The sequence below is a fragment of the Phocoena phocoena genome, chromosome 12, assembly GCF_963924675.1.
Source record: "Phocoena phocoena chromosome 12, mPhoPho1.1, whole genome shotgun sequence".
Lineage (NCBI taxonomy): Eukaryota > Metazoa > Chordata > Mammalia > Artiodactyla > Phocoenidae > Phocoena > Phocoena phocoena.
The window spans coordinates 29,907,171-29,914,332 of record NC_089230.1 but is presented as its reverse complement, the minus strand read 5'-3'; the positions used below and the strand labels follow the sequence as shown (position 1 = coordinate 29,914,332).

General features: G+C 42.7%; 1 pseudogene; it reads left to right on the top strand.

Moving 5' to 3' along the window:
- The first annotated feature begins 2,771 nt into the window (after positions 1-2,771).
- Positions 2,772-3,845, top strand: LOC136131839 (ADP-ribosylhydrolase ARH3 pseudogene; annotated as a pseudogene).
- The last annotated feature ends 3,317 nt before the right edge of the window (positions 3,846-7,162 follow it).

Below are 7,162 nucleotides of genomic sequence, written 5' to 3'. Positions count from 1 at the left end.
ACATATATTTTTATTCGTAATATTTACACAGCTAATTTGACCAGAGGAGAAACTGCTCTTGGAACATGAGTGATTTCTGCACAGAGAACAAATTTAGTTCCAATCAAGATCTCCGTGATTAGGAACGGGTGTGCAGGGTAATTTGGAATTCAGGGCGGCTACCAATGCAGCACACACATAGATTTTTAGAGGTGGTGGTGAACTGTTGAAAAGAAACTGGCTAAGATTTGAGCATCATTTGAAGTGGAAAAAGACAAATAGCTTGTTTTGGGGCTTCCTGCCATTTTCTTCCTTTGGTAACTGAAGATTTTTTTTTTTTTTCTGTTTTGGGAAAAAGTGAGGCACTGAGGACTCTAATCATAACAAAAAATTGTTCCTCTATAAGCAAGGGATATCTGTCCAGTACACCTCAGAAAAATCAGATATAGGAAATTATAGATGGACTCATTGCTAGGATTAGAATAAGAGGAATAGAAGATTACAGTGTTCTCTAATCCAAAATGTTTGAGACTGGGTTGTTTAGAATTGTTTTGGCTGCAAGTAATACAAACCTGACATAAACTGGTTTCAGATAAAAGAAAATGATACTATTCCATCCCAGAAATCCCAGAAGTAAGTGAGACTTCAGGTCTGGCTAGTTTAGTAACTTGGAGACGGCATTGGGACCAGAGTTCTTTGCACTGTCACACTCTGCCTGGGACCATCCAGGCTGTTTCCTCTCCTGGGTGTGAGAGAACAGCCAGGGGTAGTCAGAACTATCCCTTCCTGGGTCACTTCCAGTGGCAGAGAGACAAAAATAATCCTCTCTTTCAGACAGGGTAAGGATCTTTCCCTTCAGTCTGGCTACACTTTTGACTCCATAGGAACAGTCAGGAGAAAGTCACGTGCTCAGGGACTCAGAGTAGTTGAGATCTACCCTAGGAGCTGGGCTGAGTCTCAGCTCCTGTTTTGTTCATTGCAGTATTGAAATACTATCTGTTTGCTGCCATTTGTGGAAAATATTTTTGTGTGCCACAACTTAAATTTTATTCTTATTGGAGAGAATGAAGTTAGTACTGGGAAGTTAGTACTTTTACAGTATAGGATTGGGAACGGGGAACAAAGAATAAAAGTAATAGAACTATATGATATATAAATTGATTTGTGGGGTTCATCTGGGAAGCTAACCTCCTTTAAAAGTACCGCTCCTGTGGAATAATGCATTCTAAATTTTAAAAAAAATCAACTTCCAACCGAGTAGGCTGTGTTTATTCCCTATATTTAACACAGAGTCTGGCATGGGAATAGGTGATCAATAAATATATGTTGAAAACAAGTATGACTTTGGGAATACAACCCATTTTTAAATTAAGAATGGCTGTCTGTCTGGGGGGTTTCCCTGGTGGTGCAGTGGTTGAGAGTCCGCCTGCCGATGCAGGGGACACGGGTTTGTGCCCCGGTCCGGGAAGATCCCACATGCCGCGGAGCGGCTGGAAAAAAAAAAAAAAAAAAAGAATGGCTGTCTGCAACTCAACCCCTCTTTCAAGGAACTTTCATTGGGAGGTACGGCATATATAAGAAAGTATTAGTGATCAATAGAAGGAAGACTATAATTAAACACTAAATCGAATACTACCAAGAACTCCAATTATACAGTGTAGCCATTAAGATCTAAGAGCAACAAGGGACAAAGATAGAAATTATTGGCAGAATATGTAGTTTTTGGAAGTTAAAGGAATGTTGGACCTGAAAAAAAATAAAAGGGACAATCAATATTTTATAGTATTTTAAAAACTATAACTTAATAAACTGAAATTTAGAAGAATTCTCACCCTATGTTTGGTAGTTAGGTTCTATAGCTACAGGTGTATGCTAAAAGTATCAATAATAATTTCTTAAATCAAACTGGTATTGTTAACATGTGGTCAAATATTTTTTCAGCCATGTGATTGCAATATGTGTTAGAATTTCATCAGCAATAATTTTAAGAAAAGTATTTTTCAGTTTGAAGAACTCACATCGTCAAGGACAATGTCCTAGATGTACTTTCTTTCTTTCTTTAGAGCATAGCAGGACCTCGTCATGTTGGAGTAGGTCATTGCCGTTGAGTAATGAATTGAGGAACCTAGGAAGCCTCTCTTGCCTCAAAATATCTCTTCTATTCTACTGTCTCCCTAGCACAATGTCACCACCAAATAGTCATTCCTTTGAGTCAGCCTATGTGCTCTTTGAAAAGCTAGTCATTCATCCCTTAATATAAAAATAGCCCTAATATATTCTTCCCTCTCTATAATTAAACCTGGTCACTGGGGGGATTCATTAACACATTACAGTTGATTGACACCTGCCATGAACTAGACATTATGTAAATCTCTTGGTTACAAAGATAGATGTAAGCAGTCTCTCTTTGCTTTTTTTTTAGAAGCCCATCATTTAGTTAAAAGGCAAGCTTCAACACTGTGATGTGATGGGAGATGTTGCAGGGACAGCAGTGCTGATACACATACTAGGGAGGAAGCAGTGACTGTTTTGTGAGGATTTGGAAGTGTAGCATAAGGCAGATGGCGAAAAGAAGGCTCTGAGTTTTGGTGGGATGAAATTTCTAGGATAAGGAATAGGGACAGATGTGGCAAGATGAAGTAAAGATAGCACAGGTCGTATCTTAATTATTTAAAAATAATTTTATACGTGAAACCTTTTATTAAAATCATCTCTTAAATTGAGACATTCGTGTAACATTTGTTTTAAATTTAGAATCAAGATTGTAGTCAAACGGGGGCCGGTCCTCGCGGATGGCGGCGGCGGCGGTGATGACGACGGCGGCCCGCTCCCTCTGCCGCTTCCGAGGCTGCCTGGCGGGCGCGCCGCTCGGGGACTGCGTGGGCGTGGGCGCCGTCGACGAGGCGCGCGACACCGCCGACCTGACTTCAGTCCCGCGTCAGGTCCAGGACCTGGAGCCGGACCCCGGCTCGTCGGGGAGCGCGCGGCCAGAAGCACTCTGCTACACCGACGACACGGCCGGCCGTGGCCGGGGCGCTGGTGCAGTCTCTGCTGGCCAAGGGGACCTTCGACGAGGTGGACACGGCTCACAGGTTTGCTCAGGAGTACGAGAAAGACCCTGACGGGGTTATGGTGCTGGAGTGATCACCGTCTTCAGGAAGCTCCTGAGCCCCAAGTGCCGTGATGGCTTTGAGCCGTCCCGGCCCAGTTTAATGGCAAAGGCTCCAACTGCAACGGGGGCGCCATGCGGGGGGCCGGCATCTCCCCGGCCTATAACAGCGTCCAGGATGTGCAGAAGTCTGCCCGGCTCTCGGCCCAGCTGACACACGCCTCCTCCCTGGGTTACAAGGGTGCCATCCTGCAGGCCCTGGCTGTGCACCTGGCTTTGCAGGGTGAGTCGTCCAGTGAGCACTTCCTTGAACAACTCCTGGCCCGTATGGAGGAGCTGGACAGTGACACCCAAGAAGTGTCAGGTGCCAGGGAGTTGGGCATGGAGGAGCGTCGTACTCCAGCCGACTGAAGAAGATTGGGGAGCTTCTAGAGCAGAACGCAGTGACCAGAGAGGAGGTGGTGTCCAAGCTAGGGAATGGCATTGCTGCCTTTGAATCTGTGCCCACCACCATCTGTTGCTTCCTGTGCTGCATGGAGCCTGACCCCGAGATCCCCTCTGCCTCCAAAGGACTCTCATCTATTCCATCTCACTTGGTGGGGACACAGACACCATTGCCACCATGGCTGGGGCCACTGCTGGCGCCTACTATGGCATGGAAGAGGTGCCAGAGAGCTGGCAGCAAAGCTGTGAGGGCTATGAGGAGACTGACGTCCTGGCCCAGAGCCTGCACCAGGTCTTCCAGAAGAGTCTGTGAGGGCCACAGTTGCTGGGGCTCCGCCATACCCAGCAGGACTAACTACAGCTCCGATTGGAAACCCTGGGCTCCCTGCCTTTGTCTTCCTGCAGTGTGGCCGGAGTGCACCCTTGGGGCTGGGGACTCCTTTGGGGAGGTCACTGAACAGTGAGGGAGGGACGGGTGCCTTCTGGTGCTGGGTTCCTGGCTTCTGCAGAGCCTCGGTGCTCCTGGCTCCTCTGTCAGACATAAGGGACCAGGGCCGGTTTTATTTTGGAGCAGTACTTGTGGCGTTTTCCTTTATTATCTAGGACATGGGATTTGGGGAGGTGGAAATGATCTGCAGCATCATTTCTCCTTGTTGGGATTTAACCAATTTGCCAGGAAGCCTGCCTTTGACTGCACAGGGCCCCTGAGTGCCAGGTTTATATGGATCAGGAGGTGGACACGTGAATCTAGCTGATCTAGATGCACACCTGGCCCTTGGCTGTCATGGGTCTTGTTAACAGCTTCCAGACGAAGTCACAGAGCAATAAACAGTTTTTTAAATCCCACCCCCCCCAAAAAAAGATTGTAGTCAATTAATAACCCTTGACAACAGAATGTGTTAAGAAAAATATTACAAGATATGTCTGAATATTGTGGTGATGTCACTCTTGTTCTCCTTCATCTCCCAAATACATAACAGATGAAGGTAAAGTGACGGACATGTACACAAATGATGGTAATAACTGTAGGAGTTGAAGTTACTCATGACTGACAAACCGTCAGAACATTCCTTGCTTTTTTTCCAAATAGTCCTCCTCAAGTCAGCAACAATTTCCTGTGCAAAATACCAGGACAATTTCTCCCAAGACTCAGGCTCACAGTCATCACCCAGACATTACTTCTAAATTATTGTAAATATTAATTTAGACCATAAGTTCTGATGGTAAGATACATGAATGTGTATGTTGATTGGTCAATAAACCTGATTCACAGCACTATCATCAATCATAGATTACATTTATGTGATTGTCAACCCATAAGAAACCACCATCCATGTCTGAAGGCTGAGCTGTAAGACTTACATCTCAAAGCACTTGCAGGGTTCCCAGTCCTCCCTTTAAGTATGAATCATGGGATCACAAGGTTTCTCAATCTTGGTACTTATTAACATTTTGAGCCAGATAATTTTTTAGGGGGGTGAAGGGGACTTCCCTCAGCAACTTCCCTCACCGCTACCCACTAGATGCCAGAAGACCACCCTCCCCCTGACCCCACCAAGTTGTGGCAACCAAAAATGTCTTCTGACATTGCCAAATATCGTCTGGGGGGCAGAATTGTTTCTGGCTGAGAACCACTGGGTTACATACCATACCAGTAGTCACTCTTCAGTAATGTAATTGATATTGTTTATAGATATATTTTATAGGGCCATAATGTGTTGAAAGGAAGTCTACATATGACTCATTGAGAAAGAATGGCAGACCAATCAGATCAACACCCATAGCCAATAATACATCAGAACTCACTTGACCACAGATGACGGTATATAACTCAATCAGGAGGCAGTGACGTGGGAGGTGAACCACGTGGTGTGATACAACAGATCTCTTTCTGTGTGTGACTTATTTTCTGCTTTTAAAAGTAACACGAGTCCATTTTTGAAAAAAAAATAACATATATAGGAGTATGGAGAAGAAAACAAAAATTAGCCCTATCATCGCCACCAGGAGACAATGGTTATTGTGGTAAATTATATATTTTTTCTAATGTTCACTGCTTTCCCATGTGATGTGCAGGGTCTTCTCTGAGAGAGATTATTCCTCTGGCCTCAGTGAAGCCAGTCTTGTCCCTAGGGCTTGCTTTGGCCGATGAAATATGAGCTACTTCTAGGTACAATCTTTAAAATCATCACATGGTTTCTCCTTGGCCCTTTTCTCTCTGCCACGAGAAAAACAAAGTACTAAAGAAGGGATGTTCTTTAAGAATAAATAGTAGGACAAAGAAGACACATGAAGGAGAGCTATACTGACTCTCTTTTGGCATGAAATTTAACCTTTACTGTTTAAAAAAAAATTTTTTTTTTTAATGTGGACCTTTCTTTTAGTCTTTATTGAATTTGTTACAATATTGCTTCTGTTTTATGTTTTGGTTTTTTGGCTGTGAGGCATGTGGGATATTAGCTCCCTGACCAGTCATCGAACCTGCACCCCCTGCATGGGAAGGCTAAGTCTTAACCACTGGACCACCAGGGAAGTCCCACCTTTATTGTTACACCACTAAATTTTAGGATTACTTGTTACTGCAGCGTAACCTCATAAAATCTAACATAGTATATTTTATTCTAGTCTTCTTATATACATATGTGTGAATAATGAATAAAATATAAATATATTATTTAAAATATGTACATTTCTATACAAATATATATTTATAATTGGGGTAATTTTCACTTTACATGTTTCTTTGTGATTTTTTTTTCTTTTTGATAATTTTCAGGTATAATTATCCCTCTGTAACATGAATTTTGATAAATGCCTGGCATTCCATTGTACTAAGTCAACCCCCCCTACGTTATTATACTTTTACTTTATTTTCAATTAACACTCTTACATATAACATCCCCACACAGAAGTTTTTGGTGTAGCTCTGATTATTTTCTTAGGATAAGTCAAGGAAGTGACATTGCTGGGTAAAGAGGGTGAACATTGGGAAGGCTTTTATTAGAGATCAGAGTTCCTTACCATAATTATCACACTCATGGACTCCATCCAGGGTGGATCAAGGTGTTATTTCTTCATGTCCTCAGCAACACTGAAGATTGACATAAAATTCAAGAAGAAGAACTTTGAAAATGTCCGGGAGTAAAATACTATCTTTGTTTCAGTTTCTTTTCCTGACTTGCTAGTGAAATGGTTTTTTTTTTTTTTTTTTGCATGTCATTTTAAATGCTCTGCCCCTTATTTTCAAGGTCAATAGGAAATAAGTTTATAAAACATGATTTTCCTACTCAAGTAGGATGACTAACATGGATAGGACCAAGGGTCAAAATCAATAATCCAATAACGAGCTCCAAGTAATTTGGAAAAATAAAATACAGTGGAAATGTCAGTATAGAAAAAAATTCATGTAAAGATGAATTTAAGTGAGCTTGAAAGGAATGAAAAGGCTGAGAAGCAATGCTATATGTCACTCATTCATCCATTAATTCATTCAACAAGTAAGTGGCTAGAAAGAGCCAGGGATTATACAGATGTTGAGGACATGGTGTTGTGCAAGATAGACAGGCTTCCTGCCCTTACACAGCTTGCAGCCTAACGGCCAAAGACAAACAATGATACCACCAACAGCCA